This window comes from Rhincodon typus, chromosome 19 (assembly GCF_021869965.1).
Source record: "Rhincodon typus isolate 14 chromosome 19, sRhiTyp1.1, whole genome shotgun sequence".
In the NCBI taxonomy this organism is placed as follows: Eukaryota; Metazoa; Chordata; class Chondrichthyes; order Orectolobiformes; family Rhincodontidae; genus Rhincodon; species Rhincodon typus.
The window spans coordinates 14826677-14841355 of NC_063350.1; the positions used below are offsets into that span (position 1 = coordinate 14826677).

Here is a 14679-nt window from a genome sequence, read left to right on the forward strand (position 1 = left end):
AAGTGCAGAAAAACGGCCAGTGGGAGGGTTTGGCAAATAGAGTGGTGCAGTGGTTTAGACACTAGCTTTTTCCACATGGAATCTGTATCAAATCTAGACTAACCTGACATCTCAAAGTCACCTCTGTCTGTAAACTTGTAAGGGAGATGCATGAAATGATTTTGGAAACTCTCAATTCAATCTTAAAACTGTTCCTAATTGGAAATGCAATATTTGGCAGTTTTCCTCAATGAAGCCAAAGAATGATTGGTGTAGGAGATAGAAATAATGTTACATTGATACAGTAAGAGATTTTCCTCTACGGCTGGAGCTGTGGCATTTTGTCAAGACAACATAAGGAATTTTGTTTGGTATCTTACACTGCTTTATCTGATAAAAGTGTTTCATAGCTGTGATGTGGGAAGAGTTCCATTCCCTTAGCATTCACATCTTCATTTTGTAGAGTGAGAAAGAAATGTCGCAAATTTCTATCAAGAACATAAGAACCAGGATCAGGAGTAGGCAATTCAGCTCCCTGAGCTTGTTCTGCATTTTGAAACAAGCATGGCTCGTCTCATCTCAGCCTCAACTCTACTTTCTCCACAACCCTTCTACCCTTTACTAATTAAAAATCTGTCAAATTACACAAAGTCACAGCATCCATTGGACAACGGCGTAGTGAATTCCATAGATTCATGACCCTTTAGAGAAGTAATTTCTCCTCATCTCTGTATTGACTACAATATCGAGATTAGTGACTCCACAGCTTCTGAAGTTTTGTAAGGAGAAACCACTGATCAGAATATTGGATAGTGTATCAGAACACCAGTGTAAATTGGGATGTGACTTTGACTCCATAATCTCTCACATGGTTGAGTCATCAATCTCAGCATGAAATTGTAGTACTATGTACTTTTATTCAAATCAATCTGCACAAATTACTTTCACAATGAACTCCACCAAGTTTTACAGTTGAGGATTGATTTATGGAGCACTGCAGATGTCCAATGATTTTATTGGACTATCATGTCTTAAACATGTCAAAAATGTAATAGGTAATTTTTAAAATATGTAATATATATAATTTTGTAAGATTCAATTACTAGGAATTAAATTCTGCCAGTTTCTATATGGCCCTCTTGGGCAATTGCATCTCAGATTTTTCCTCAAAACAACTCACGATAAATTCCTGCAATGACAATTTAAGTGCATAGTGACAAATAAATTGAAAATCTTGAGGAATGATAATGATACCTCTAGATTATAATAGGTGACACACCTCAGCTTTCTCTTGACAAATCTCAATTTTGTCCTTCGTCCTAAGACACTTCATAATTTTCAGCCAATTCAAATCACATGATGTAATATTAAGAAAAGGGCAAAGGCAACAGCAATTGAAAAGACAACTTGAAAACACTCCAGCAGTAGTACTGAAGACTTGTGCTTCAGAACTAGCTGGGTGCCTAGACAAGCTGTTCCAGTACAACTACAATGCTGACATTTATCTAGCAATAGGGAGAATTGCCCAGTTAGGTCCTGTCCACACAATGCAGGATAAATCCATTCCTGCCAATTTCCACCCCATCAGTGGACTCTCAATCATTAACATGATAGAAAACATTGTCACTATCAAGAGGCACATCCGTAGCATTAACCTGCTCACTGATACTCAGTACAAGTTCTATCAGGAACACACAGCTCCAGAACTCATTACGTCCTTGTCCCAAATATAGACAGAAGTGCTGAACTCAAGTGGCTAGTAAAGTGTGTCTGCTATTGACATCAAATTGATTGAGTGTGGCGTCAAGGATCTCTGGCAAAACTGAAATCATTGGGAATAAGGGAGAAAGTCTTCCAATGATTGGAGTAATACATAACACGAAGAAAGATGATTGTGATTGCTGCAAGGCATTCATCTAAGCCCCAAAATGTCACTGCAAAAATTTCTCAAGGTAATGTCTTGGGCCCAACAATCTTCAGCTGTTTCACCAATCACCTTCTCTTTGTTACAAGATCATACGTGAAGATATTCACTGATGAATGCACAATATTCAGTGCCATTTCAGACTCTTCAGATGCTGAAGTTGCCCACACTCCATATGCAGCAAGACCTGGACAACATTCAGGCTTGAGATGCTAAACGACAAGTAACATTCATGCCATAGGTGTCAAGTCGTGATCAGCCCCTTGATATACAATGGCATTATTATATCTGATTTCTTCACTAACAACATCCTGGATGTTATGTTGACCAGAAACTGAATTGGACCAGCCATTTAAATACCGTGGCTGCAAGAGTAGATCAGAGGCTGTGAACTCTGCTCCAAGTAACTCTCTTCCTCATTCACCATCTACAATATTGGGGGATTCAGTGATGGTAACTCCATTTCTAATAATACTCCATGAATTGCAGGAGTTCAAGAAGGTTACTCATCACCTTCTCAATGGCAATCCAGTATGAATAGCAAATGCTGGCCTCACTAGCAATGCACACATGATTTTATTCTTTTATGTAAATAAAAGAAATAAATCCTACAACATTTAGTTACTCCACTTACTATACACCACATTGATATTTTGTTCAACATAGCTACCATGTGGAAAAATTATTTGGAGTAATAGCCCACTTTAAGAGTGGATAAAATTAAAAATTTAAATCAAGATTTTATAGCTGCTGTAACATAGAAAAAACATGATGATAAAGTGGATTTGTTGCATGGTAATGTTGTTGTTTGCTGCCTTAAGAATAACATTAACAATGGAAAGGGATAGATAGCAAATTAGGTGGCAAGCAAGGCACCATTAATTTCTAATGGTTGTGCAGCTTTAGTCATCATTGCTTTCTTCATCTTTCTCCGTCTTTTAATATAAACCACTATGCCACACTCATCAGCTATTCTCCATCATTTATTTGAAATCCTTGTATCATTTCTGTACTTTCTTTCTAAGCTTCAAGTTCCCCTAGGAACCTTCTGCCCCTCCTCTCCCTCAACTGCATGTTGTCAGGAGCATATATCTTTTCCACCTCACTCGCTCCTTTGATTACCTCCAGCTATGAGACTCTTTATCCAACACTCAGTCTTGGCTGTGATTTGGGTTTCTTTAGCTCAATACCTGGAATAATAATGGCATCCAAACATGTGCAGCAAAATCCACTCCCTTGCTTACAGGATTCAAGATCAAGTTGTTTACATGTCAGCACTATTGAATATAGAAGTAATGAGAAAATGTTTAAAGGGATTAAAAAATAACTGACAGCTTAATTATATTTTCATTTGAATAGTGGGTGGCTTGATTTTAAATCCGAATTTGGAAATCCATTGCTCATGTATTTTGGGGTCGCAACCCTACTTTGCATTTGTGCTGCTCATGCAATGTTATTTTCAAGTGTAGATATCCAAATTCAGTCAATATTTAGCCGAGTACCAATTCGTTGTGCAAAGCTCAGTCAGGAGATGGGAGTTGCTGCTTAGTGTGGTGATTAAACTTGGGGCCTGCGTTTGTAGAGGTGGAAAGGTATAATCTTGGAGGAATGGCAGCCTCCCTGTGTAGAGAAATGACAAATGGCCAACTACAAGGTGCTGAACCTGATGCAAATTTTAAAAAAAAATCTTGAGTGTTTAAACATTTTCATGATCAACAAAAAATCCTAAATTTTTCCGCATTAAAGCGGACAGTACTGTCACATAAGGGACATGTTTATGGGCAACACAGTGGATCAGTGGTCAGCACTGCTGCCTCACAGCATCAGGGAACTGGGTTCAATCCCACTATTGGGCGACTGTGTGTGTGGAGTTTGCACGTTCTCCCTGTGTTTGTGTGGGTTTTCTCCAGGTGCTCTGGTTTCCTCCCACAGTCCAGTCACAGTAAAAGTGGGGTTATAGGGATAGGGTTGGGGGCTAGGTCTGGGTGGGATGCTCTTCGGAGGGTCAGTGTAGACTTGATGGGCCGAATGGCCTCTTTCCACACTGTAGGGATTCTATGATTATATTCTATGAGTCTGCATGCACCAAACTGTCAGGGTTCAGTGATTTGTAGATTACAGATCGCCTTTTTGTCCTTTACACGAGTGAGAAAAGCTGATAGGACCTTAATCGGTCAGTCATTGCAGGAGTGGGGTCCTGAGTCTTCTACCTTTCCTCCCTTTGACAAATTACAGCACATCCTGAGGTGTTGGACCATTGAAAGGCTATCAGGAAAGGCATAGCCAGTCTGTTCTCATACCCACCAGTGATTGGGATTCTTGGCCGATATGCCATTCTCATTTAATGCATGTGAAGAATATTTTGCTGTTGTTTACATAACAATTGCTGGCCAAGACAATGCCCACATATTGCCAAGGAGAATTGTTTAACAGTACATAACAACTTTTGGAAAACATGATAGAATTGCATAGCGAGTACAAAGGGGAAACAGAAACAGAAATTGCTGGAGAAACTCAGCAGGTCCAGAGAAAGCACAGTTATTATTTTGAGTCCAGTGACCCTTCTTCAAAGCTTAACAAAGCTTCATTTCAAAGTACTGATTAAATAAGTTGATGGCTGGTTCTTCAACAATCATCCTTTTTGGTCAAAAGTGTCTTTAACAAGGACAAAACAAAAGAACTGCAGATTCTAAAGATCTGAAACAAAACCAGAAATTGCTGGAGAAATTCACTGGACTGAAAATGTTAATTCTGTTTCCTCTCCAAGATGAGTCACATCTGATGAGTTTCTTCAGAAATTTCTGTTTTTGTTTGTTTCAGATCTTCAGCATCCATACTTCATTTGTATATCTTTTACAAGATTTTCTGCAGTATTATTTAGTGCAATGTTATGTCTAAAATTTCTGGGTGTTGTTCTTCGATTTCCACGGTATAAAATAAATGAATATAATAAGTCCCAGTACTATTACCTATCTCTTCCATTCCAAGATTAATCTTCGTATTTGCTGCTCACTTTACCAATGTAATAAGGAGTTGCCAAATATATTCTGATCAAGTTAGCAGTGCTGATTTGTGTTACTGTATGAAATTTCGATTTGCAGTGTGAAATACACACCTTTAAAGCAACAAATATTGTCCTCTAATCTGCTTGACCTTCATGTTTACCTGAAATATCCACCTCCAAGTAAATAAATAACAAAACCTTTGCAGCTCCCAAGAAATCTCTGCTTTTTTAAGACCTTCACTCCTGCCAAAATATCAACTCATTTCCAACAAAGTCTGACACCTTTACCAAATATAAAACAAACTGTGGTTCAGTGATAGAGCATCCACCCTTGATGCAAAAGGTATTATATAGCCAGCACCTGGAGAAAGAAAATCACCAGTGATAAGGATGTGCAACATTTATAGTACGTTTGATGGAACATTTCTACAAACAAGAATTCTGACTTAGAGTATAAAATGTGTCACAATGTTGAGCCATAGTTAGAATGAAAGTCAGTTGCACTAAAGGAACAAGTACCTACCTTAAAAAACATGGAATGGATCTGTCAAGAATGACAGAAATCATTCTGGAATATATCAGAATTACTCTGACATTATCATGACAGAAAATAACATAGAAATTATTTTAAACCTTTCTCCTCCTGGTCTGTGTGGACAAAGTATTATTACCCAATAGTATAGAAAGTGCTCTCTTCCCAAGATCTTGCTATACCTAGTTGCAGGGGAATGAAGACAATAGCTTGAATATACCCAAACGCTAATTTTGACTTCCTGTTTCCTAGGGAGAGGGAAGTATGCTGAAGTTGGTTATAAAATCCCTATTTCTGTTCAGTATTAGTCCTAGACTACTTTTTGTATGTGCAAAATCACGGAACTAAGTTCGCTTTATATCACAGGTTCTTCAAGAAGTATTGAATTTTGTTATAATTTTTGCTAATGTTGTTATTCTGTACAAAAGGCACAAAACCAAATTAAAGATTTAGGAGCATATCTCTATTAAATTGTTTGCATTTACTAAAACTAGTTACTGTAACAAAAAAAATACAGGAAGAATTTCAAGAATTTCGTTTGTCACTACTTTGACTTCGGTGCTGTTGACATGCAAGATTGATAATCACCCCTGTGACGGGCAAATTTCAGACGTTTCCCTGTATTTGCCAATGATCACTACATTTATTTGTAGATGTGTGCACTTCCTTAGCCTCTGATTCAAATTTAGTAAACCAGCAGCAAGCTTATGTATGTCTAAAATGGTTATTTTATTTTCTCACACACTTGCCAAGAAGGTGAATAAGAATGTGACATCTCACTCTCTCAACATATCCACACGATAAATGTAGACAAAATTACATAGTTGGTTCTGCTGTAACGTGATATTTGCATTCCTGCACAACATCACGTTATAGAAAATCACGCCGTAGAAATAATGGGGCCTATGGGAAAAGTGGGGTTGGGGCAGATCACCAAAAAATGTCACTCAAAAGCCTAACAGAAAGGATAACATGGTTTGAATAAATGTTTAATTCATATCTAATAACAAAATAAAAGTAAATTTAATATCTTACCTTGAAAAAATGTCAAGATGACTTAATAGGGGAGGAGGTTTTTGCTGCTTTGCCCTTTTTCTTCTTTCATGAAGAAATTGTTGACAGGGTGCCAAATAAGATTTTATTCCATGAACTGCTACCCTGCTGCTTTCTGCATTGTAATCTTTGTCCTCTAAGAGCTGCAACTGCTTCTCAATTTCCCTCAGGCTAGAAGATAAAAAAGGAGTGGAAAGCTCTTGTGATGCTGCATCCTAGACTTCATCTTCTTCATCTCCAGCTTCCACTTACCCCTCAGCAACAAGTTGTTGTAGATCAGCTGTAGAGATGTCTTCACATGTGGGACTCAAGCAGCTCTTCAACATCCTCACTTTCCACTTCTTCAAATCCAAATTGCTTTGCAAGATCAACACAATGTTCTTTGTTTCTTGGGAGCTCCTCTGACAATCAAAGCCTTTAAAATCTTGAAAAGAATCTGGGAGAAGTTTCCATCAAACTTCATGCAAACAGTCCTCACTGACATCACCCCAGGCCTCCACGATGGTGTCAATTGTGTTCTTGATGTTAAAGCTCTTCCAAAGTTGGAGAAAACTGTCCTTATCCTGCTCAATGGCTGCAATCAGCCTCTTAAATGAGCGCCTTAAATAATAAGCTTTAAAAGCTGATATTGCACCTTGGTCCATGGGTTAAAGGAGAGAGGTTGTGTTTGGGGTTAGAAATAGTACTTTGATGTTTTCAGAAAACTTACCAATCGTGGGAGGATGGCTTGTTGCATTATCCAGGATGAGGAGGATCTTGAAATCCAAATTTCTTTTCCTGCAATGCTTTATAAAACATCTTCCAAAACATCAACAATAAGGTTGGAAAAAAATGGCCCCATCCTCCAACCTCTTTTGCTTGACCTAAAGTATATGCCTAGAGTAGACTTAAGGTAACCTTTCAAGGTTCGTGGATTGGCAGAGTGGTACACCATCACAGGCTTAAGCTTTAAGTCTCCACTGGCATTAGCACAGTCATATGATCCTTTGCCACTTTAAAGCCTGCAGTGTGTACTTCATTTATGGAAATGTAGGTTCTTGATGGCATTCGCTTCTGGTATAAACCTGTCTCATCCAAATTGAACATTTGATCTAAGTTGTAGCATTCGTCATCAATTAATTTTTAACTTTGGGACAAAATGCCATCGCATGCTCCTTGACTGCACTGGAGCTTTGCCACATCACGTTATGTTATGAAAAGGTCAAAAGTCACATGAAACCAGGTTGTAGTCCAACAGGTTTATTTGAAAACACAAGCTTTCAAAGCTCAGCTCCTTCCTCAGGTGTAGTGTGTGAGAGAGGGTATAAGGCACAGAATTTATAAGCAGAAAGATAACAACTCTAAAACTGCTGCCTCTTGTTGAATCTTTGATCAGCTGGGATGGAGACTACGGATTAAAATGCAAAATCCAGATTCATTTCAAGTCATTGTCCCAAGATAAATCAAGGTTTTATCAATGTATACAAGAGGTGACATCTCAGGTTAGACAATGCATTTTATGCGTGAGGTCTTGCTTAGAATCTGTCTATGTTTTAAACTGGGGTCAGGTTTTTTTTTGAAGAAAACAGAATGTACCCGGAGCTATGCAAACATCTTGGATGAAATAATCCAGATGAGTGCCATGGTGCAAAATGTCACCCAAGCACAATGCATGGCCATCCTGGCTCTCAAGACCAATCACAACATCATCATCAAACCAGCAGACAAAGGAAGAGCCATCATCATATGGAATAGAATGGACTACTGCAAAGAAGTGTACTGACAAGTGAACAACCAGGAACACTACAGACAACTACCTGTCGATCCGATCAGAGAACACACCCATGAACTCAACAGACGGATCAAAACTTTTGAAACAGTCCTTCAAAGTACCCTACACAGTCTCATCCCATATACTTCTCGCGTAGGGGACTTTTACTGCCTTCCAACTATACACAAAGCCAAAACACTTGGACGTCCCATCGTATCAAAACCCTGTGTGAGAACCTCTCTGGCTGTATCGAGGGTATCTTGAAACCCATTGTACAAAGACACCCAGCTTCTGTCGCGACACTGCAGATTTCGTACAGAAACTCAGCACCCACGGACTAGTCGAGCCAGAAACACTTCTCGTAACAATGGACATTTCGGCACTCTACACTAGCACCCCTATGATGATGGCGTCACTGCACAGCCTCAGTACTCAATACCAACAACTGCCAATTTCCAGATGCCATCCTGCAACTCATCTGCTTTATCCTCGACCGCAGCATCTTCACCTTTGACAACTGGTTCTTCTTTCAGACACACGGAACAGCCATGGGGACAAACTTGCACCCCAATATACCAAAATTTTCATGCACAAGTTTGTACAAGACTTCTTTGCTACGCAGGACCTCCAACCAATGCTATACACCAAATACATTGACGACTTTTCTTCCTTTTGTCTCATGGCAAGGAATCACTGAAACAACTACATAGTCATACCAACTAGTTTCATCCCACCATCAGACTTACCATGGACTACTCTTTAGAATCAGTCTCATTCTTGGACACTCGCATCTCCATCAAGGATGTACACCTCAATACCTCACTCTACTGTATGCTAACGGATAACTTCGCCATGCTGCCTTCTCTAGCTTCCACCGTAAACATTTTTAAAAAGCCATCCCCTATGCATACACAGGATCTGTTCAGATGAGGGGGAATACGATGGACACCTGAAGATGTTGAAGGGCGCCCTCATAAGAACGGGATACGATGCTCAACTTATTGATTACGAATTCCATCGTGCCACAATGAAAAACCGTAATGGCCTCCTCAGAAGACAGACATGAGGTACAACCAATAGGGTACCCTTCGTCATCCAGGACTTCCCCAGAGCACAGAAACTATGCCACGTTCTTCGCAGCCTTCAACACATTATCAACGGCAATGAGTACCTCACCACGATCTTCCCTATGCCCCCACTTGTTGCCTTCAAACAACTGCCAAGCCTTAAACAGACCATTGTTCACAACAAACTACCCACCCTTCAGGATGACATCAACCACAACACCACACAATCCTGCCATGGCAACCTCTGCAAGACATGTCAGATCATTGACATGGATACTACCGTCACACATGGGAACACCACCGACCATGTGCACGGCAGATACTCATCTGACTTGGCCAATGTTGCCTATTTCAAATGCTGCAGGCAAGGTTGCCCCGAGGCATGGTATATTGGCGAGACCACGCAGACGCTACAACAATGCATGAATGGACACTGCATAACGATCACCAGACAGGAGTGTTTCCTTCCAGTGGGGGAGAACTTCAGGGGTCAAGGACATTCAGCCTCCGATCTTCAGGTGGGCACCCTCTAAGTTGGCCTTCGCGATATACAACAGGACAAAATCGCTGAGCAGAGGCCGATAACAGGGTTGCATACCCATGAGGACGGCCGTGGTCTTGGGTTCATGTCGCACTACAGGTGACCCCACCATATGATTTACTCTCACACACGCACACACACACACATTATTTCATCCAAGATGTTTGTGTAGTTGCAAATACATTCTGTTTTGCTCAAAAAAACCTAACCTCAGTTTAAAACATAGACAGATTCTAAGTAAGACTTCACACCTAAAATGCATTGTCTGACCTGAGATGTCACCTCTTGTTTACGTTGATAAAACCTTGAATTATCTTAGGACAATAACTTGACAGGAATTTAGAGTTTGCATTTTAATCAGTAGTCTCCTTCCTAACTGATTAAAGATTCAACAAGAAGCAGCCAATTTTAGGGTTATTACCTTTCTGCTTATAAATTCTGTGTTTATACCCTCTCTCTCACACTACACCTGAGACAGGAGTTGAGCTCAGAAAGCTTGCATTTTCAAATAAACCTGTTGGACTATAACCTACTGTTATGTGACTTTTGACTTTGTCCACCCCCTGTCCAACACCAGCAGCTCTACGTCATGACTATGTTATGAAAAACATAGGGGTTCTTAAAACCTGCAAACCAGCCAGTGCCGGCACTAAAGGCAGGCACATCTGCTGGAATTTCAGCTTGCATTGTTAGATCTTCATAAATTGATAAGGCTTTTTCTTTTATGGCGAGAAAGGTGGTCCCACTTCGCTTTTTTGTTTCATCTTCTATCCACACACTTAGAAGCTGCTCCATCTCCTCAAGTTCCTTTGTCCATGACCTCACAGATTTGCTAGCAATCAGACTTGTTCCAGCAATACAGCTTGCTTTAGTCTTTTCTGCATTGTCTCTAATGGTGCGTAAGGTAGACTCCTTTATTCCTGTTATACAAATTGTATCACCTGTTCTCTCATTATGTTCAAACGCTTTATACCATCAAGCTTCTCTTTCAGTGTATGGCCTTCTTTTATGTTCACCACCTACAATTTTATAACCAATGACGTCCACACATTTTTGTGGGTAACATGGCAGAATTTGCAATAAAAATGAAAATCATGGAGTACTGTACCTGTCACAGAAAGCACTTCATAGCAAAGTCTGTAAAATGATCATGTGATGCCAGCGCATGCTCAGGACAAAGCCGCGAAACAATCATGGGATGTCAACTCATACTCCTCCGTGCACTGGTGGAACCGTGTTATAGCCAACACAAGTGTGTGTTTTAGAAATAGTGTTCCCCTATTCATCAGTCGTGTTATAGCCAATTTGCGTTGCCATAACATGCATTATAGCAGAACCAACTGTACAGGGGAAGATAAAACAGTAATTAGAAAAGCAGAATTAAACTCAGTCTCTATTTCAGGGCAGACTTGATGTTTCTTAGTGGAGTTGATGCTTTGACTGGAGTGAAGGTGTGGAAGACAAAGATTTCTTGGTAGCTGTGCAGATTTTTGAAGATGATCTATTTTGAGTCAATAAGGTGAACATAAAGTTGCAGTAATTTACAGGACAGGTTGTTTTTCTCTCTCTCTCGCTCTCTGTCTCTCCCTTAACATATTGCAGGTAAATACTTAGTTGCTTAGCTGATTGCAGTGGCCTGATGACTTTTCTGTCAATACTTCATTTGTGATGAAACTCTGCAGAAAAAATGTTTGAATTCTGTTATATCTTTGGTTGTGGTGTGTTGTGGAATGGACTAGGGTGTCCTGGAGGGAACAATCCCTGCGAAATGCAGACAGGGGGACTGAGGGGAAGATGTGTTTAGTGGTGGTGTCCTGTCAGAGTTGTCTGAAATGGCGGAGAATGATTCTTTGAATGCGGATGCTGGTGGGGTGAAAAGTGAGGACAAGGGGAACCCATCATGTTGTGAGTGATGAGAAAGGGCAAGGGCAGAAGCACTGGTGATAGGTTGGATGCGATTGAGGGCCCTGTCAACTACAGTGGGTGGGAAACCACACTCATGGAATAAGCAAGCCATGTCAGCAGCACTGGTTTGGAAGCTGGCATCATCTGAACAGATGTGACGTAGGCAAAGGCACTGGCAGAATGGGATGGAGTCCTTGCAGGACGTGGGGTGTGATGAGCTGCAGTGAAGGTAGCTATGGGAGTCGGTGGCTTTGTAGTGGATGGCAGTGGACAGTTTATTGCCCAAAATGGAGACAGAGAGATCAAGGACAGGAAGGTAAGTGTCGGAAATGGATAATGTGCAAGTTATAGAGGGGTGGAAATTGGAGGCAAAATGAATGAAATTTTCAAGGTCCTGGCCAGAACATGAAGCGGGTACCGAAGCAGTCGTCGATATACTGAGAAAATAGTTGTGGGAGGGGGCCCGTGTAAGACTGGAACAAGGATCATTCCACATACCCCATAAAGAGGCAGGCATAACTGGGACCCATGCAGGTGCCCATAGCCACTCCTTTGATTTGGCAGAAGTGAGATGAATTAAAGGAGAAATTGTTCAGTGAGAGAACAAGTTCAGCCTGATGGAGGAGAGTGGTGACGGATGGGGATTATATCAGGCGTCTCACGTGAAGTGTCAAGTCATAGTTCAAATAAGATACGATGGTAATTCAATCAGCAGACTGGATTCTTCTCCCATGTGTGGTGTAGTCAACCAAAACCTCTCCTGTTTGCAAAGGAATATCTGCATTCTCACAATGAAGGTTTTGAGGGGCCTTTTCTATCCTCTGGCTCAGCGAATCACATTGCAAGGTATGTTTTGTCCTCTTAAGAGATAAGACATTCCAATTCACTGAAATGTCCATAGTCTGTGGTAGCCAGCTTGACGTCCATTCTTTTTAAATGTAGCTTTTAAAAGAAATAGTCCTTCAATATTTGCGACATCATCATGTTTCTGTGAAGCCAACAAACTGTCCAACACCAACTCGCATTCTTATGGCAACTTTAAATCATCCCAAAACACTTCATAGGAGCATTAACAATCAGAATTTAAAACCAGTCACGTAATAAGATGTTAGCAAACTGAAAAAGACACCTTTATTGATACCAGCAATTTTTCCAGATTTTTAAAATTAAATATAAATTCTCAAACTGCCATGATGAGTATTGAACTCACATTCTTTGATTTACCAGGAAGATAACAATGAGATAAGGATGCAGGAACAAGGATACAAGAACAAGGATATAAGAAGGGATTGTTCAAAGTATATGGCCACAGTAAGCTGTGTGATCAGAGTACGGGCGACTTTGTCCAAGTGTGAAGGAGATCTAGTGAGGGTGTGGGCATTTGGGAAAAGAGGGGAAAATTGGTGTTTTAATTAAGAAATAAAGTCTCAGAGCCAGCAATGTGAAAGAGGGAAAAATGAAGAATGGAGGCCTACCTGTACCGAGGTCAATGGTAGCATGATGTCACTGGTGCAGGGAAAGCAGTTGATTGGTGAGAACAATTGGTCAGCATTTCTAATCTTTAAAGTGAATGTTGGATCTTGACTTTGTGTTGAAGTCTGTAGTCTTTTTTTCTCCCCTTTTCTGATAAATAGCTTATTATGTTTTCACATTAAGTTTATCATTATTCTGTTGGTAACAAATAACTTCGAGGTTATGTGATGGCAAGTGGAGTTTACATTCTGTAGTATGTGCGAAGTCATGTACATACCATGTGTACTAGACAAATCTATCTGCAGCAATTGTCACCAATTACACAAATGTGAGCACTGAGTTTCTGAACTTAAGCAGTGCCTGGAGTCACTGTAGTGCATCGCAAGGCACATAACCATGTGGTTTTCACGTATAGGAAGGTGGTCACACTACAGATTCGTAGCGTACAAGCAGAGAGGTAATGGGTGACTACTGGCAGTCATAAAAAACAGGCAGATGGTTTCGAGTACCAGGAATCTATCATGCTTGCTAATCTATTGATGTGTAATGAGAAAGGGCCAATTAATGATTAACAAGAGGTTGGAAAGTATGGAAGTACAAAGTGACCTAGGTGACCCTCGTTGACAAGTCACTAACGGCTGACATACAAGTGCAGAAAGCTACTTGGAAAGCTAATGGAATGTTAGCTTTTGTGGAAAGAGGATTTGATTACTGGAGTAGTGAAGTCTTGCTTCAATTTTATAGGAGCTTGGTTAGATTGCAATTGGTGTCCTGTGCGTAGCTTTGGTCTCCTCCTCTTAGGAAAAATATAATTGCCATAGACAGAGTGCAACAAATGTTCACCTGGGTTGGCGGGACGGTCCAATGAAGCGATGTTAGGTAAATTGGGCTTGTATTCTCTGGAATTTTGAAGATTAAGAGGTGATCTCATTGAAACTTATAAAATTCTTAAAGGGATAAACAGGGTAGTTGCACGAGATGTTTCCCCTGGTTGGGGAATCTAGAACCGGGGGCATATTTTAAAAATAAGGGAGATGCCACTTAGGCCCAGGATGAGGAGAATGTTTTTCACTTGGAGGATTGTGAACCTTTGGAATTCTCTATGACAGAGGGCTGTGGAAACTCAGTCTTTGAGTATGTTTAAGAGTGATAGATTTCTGATTACTGATGGTATATAGGGTTATGCTGATGGGGTGGGTCAAAGGCATTGAAGTCTTTGATTGGCCAGGATTGTATTGAATGGTGGGCAGGCTCAATAGGCTCAACAGCCTACTCTTGAACCCATGTTCCTATTAAAATGTTACCAAACATCCCACTGAGCTTTTCTATGCAAAGTTAATATACATCTTTAGGAACTTGTCCAACAACCTTTTGAATGCTTGTAGTAAATTTAAAATCCACTACATCAGCTGGTGATCTACTACTAAGGGGTAAATAATCCTCTCGGAAAT

General features: G+C 40.3%; 1 protein-coding gene across 1 annotated transcript in view; it reads right to left on the bottom strand.

Moving 5' to 3' along the window:
* Positions 1-14679, bottom strand: part of LOC109927927 (protein kinase C-binding protein 1-like) — a 222528-nt gene that overhangs the window by 25380 nt on the left and 182469 nt on the right. The window lies entirely within an intron of this gene.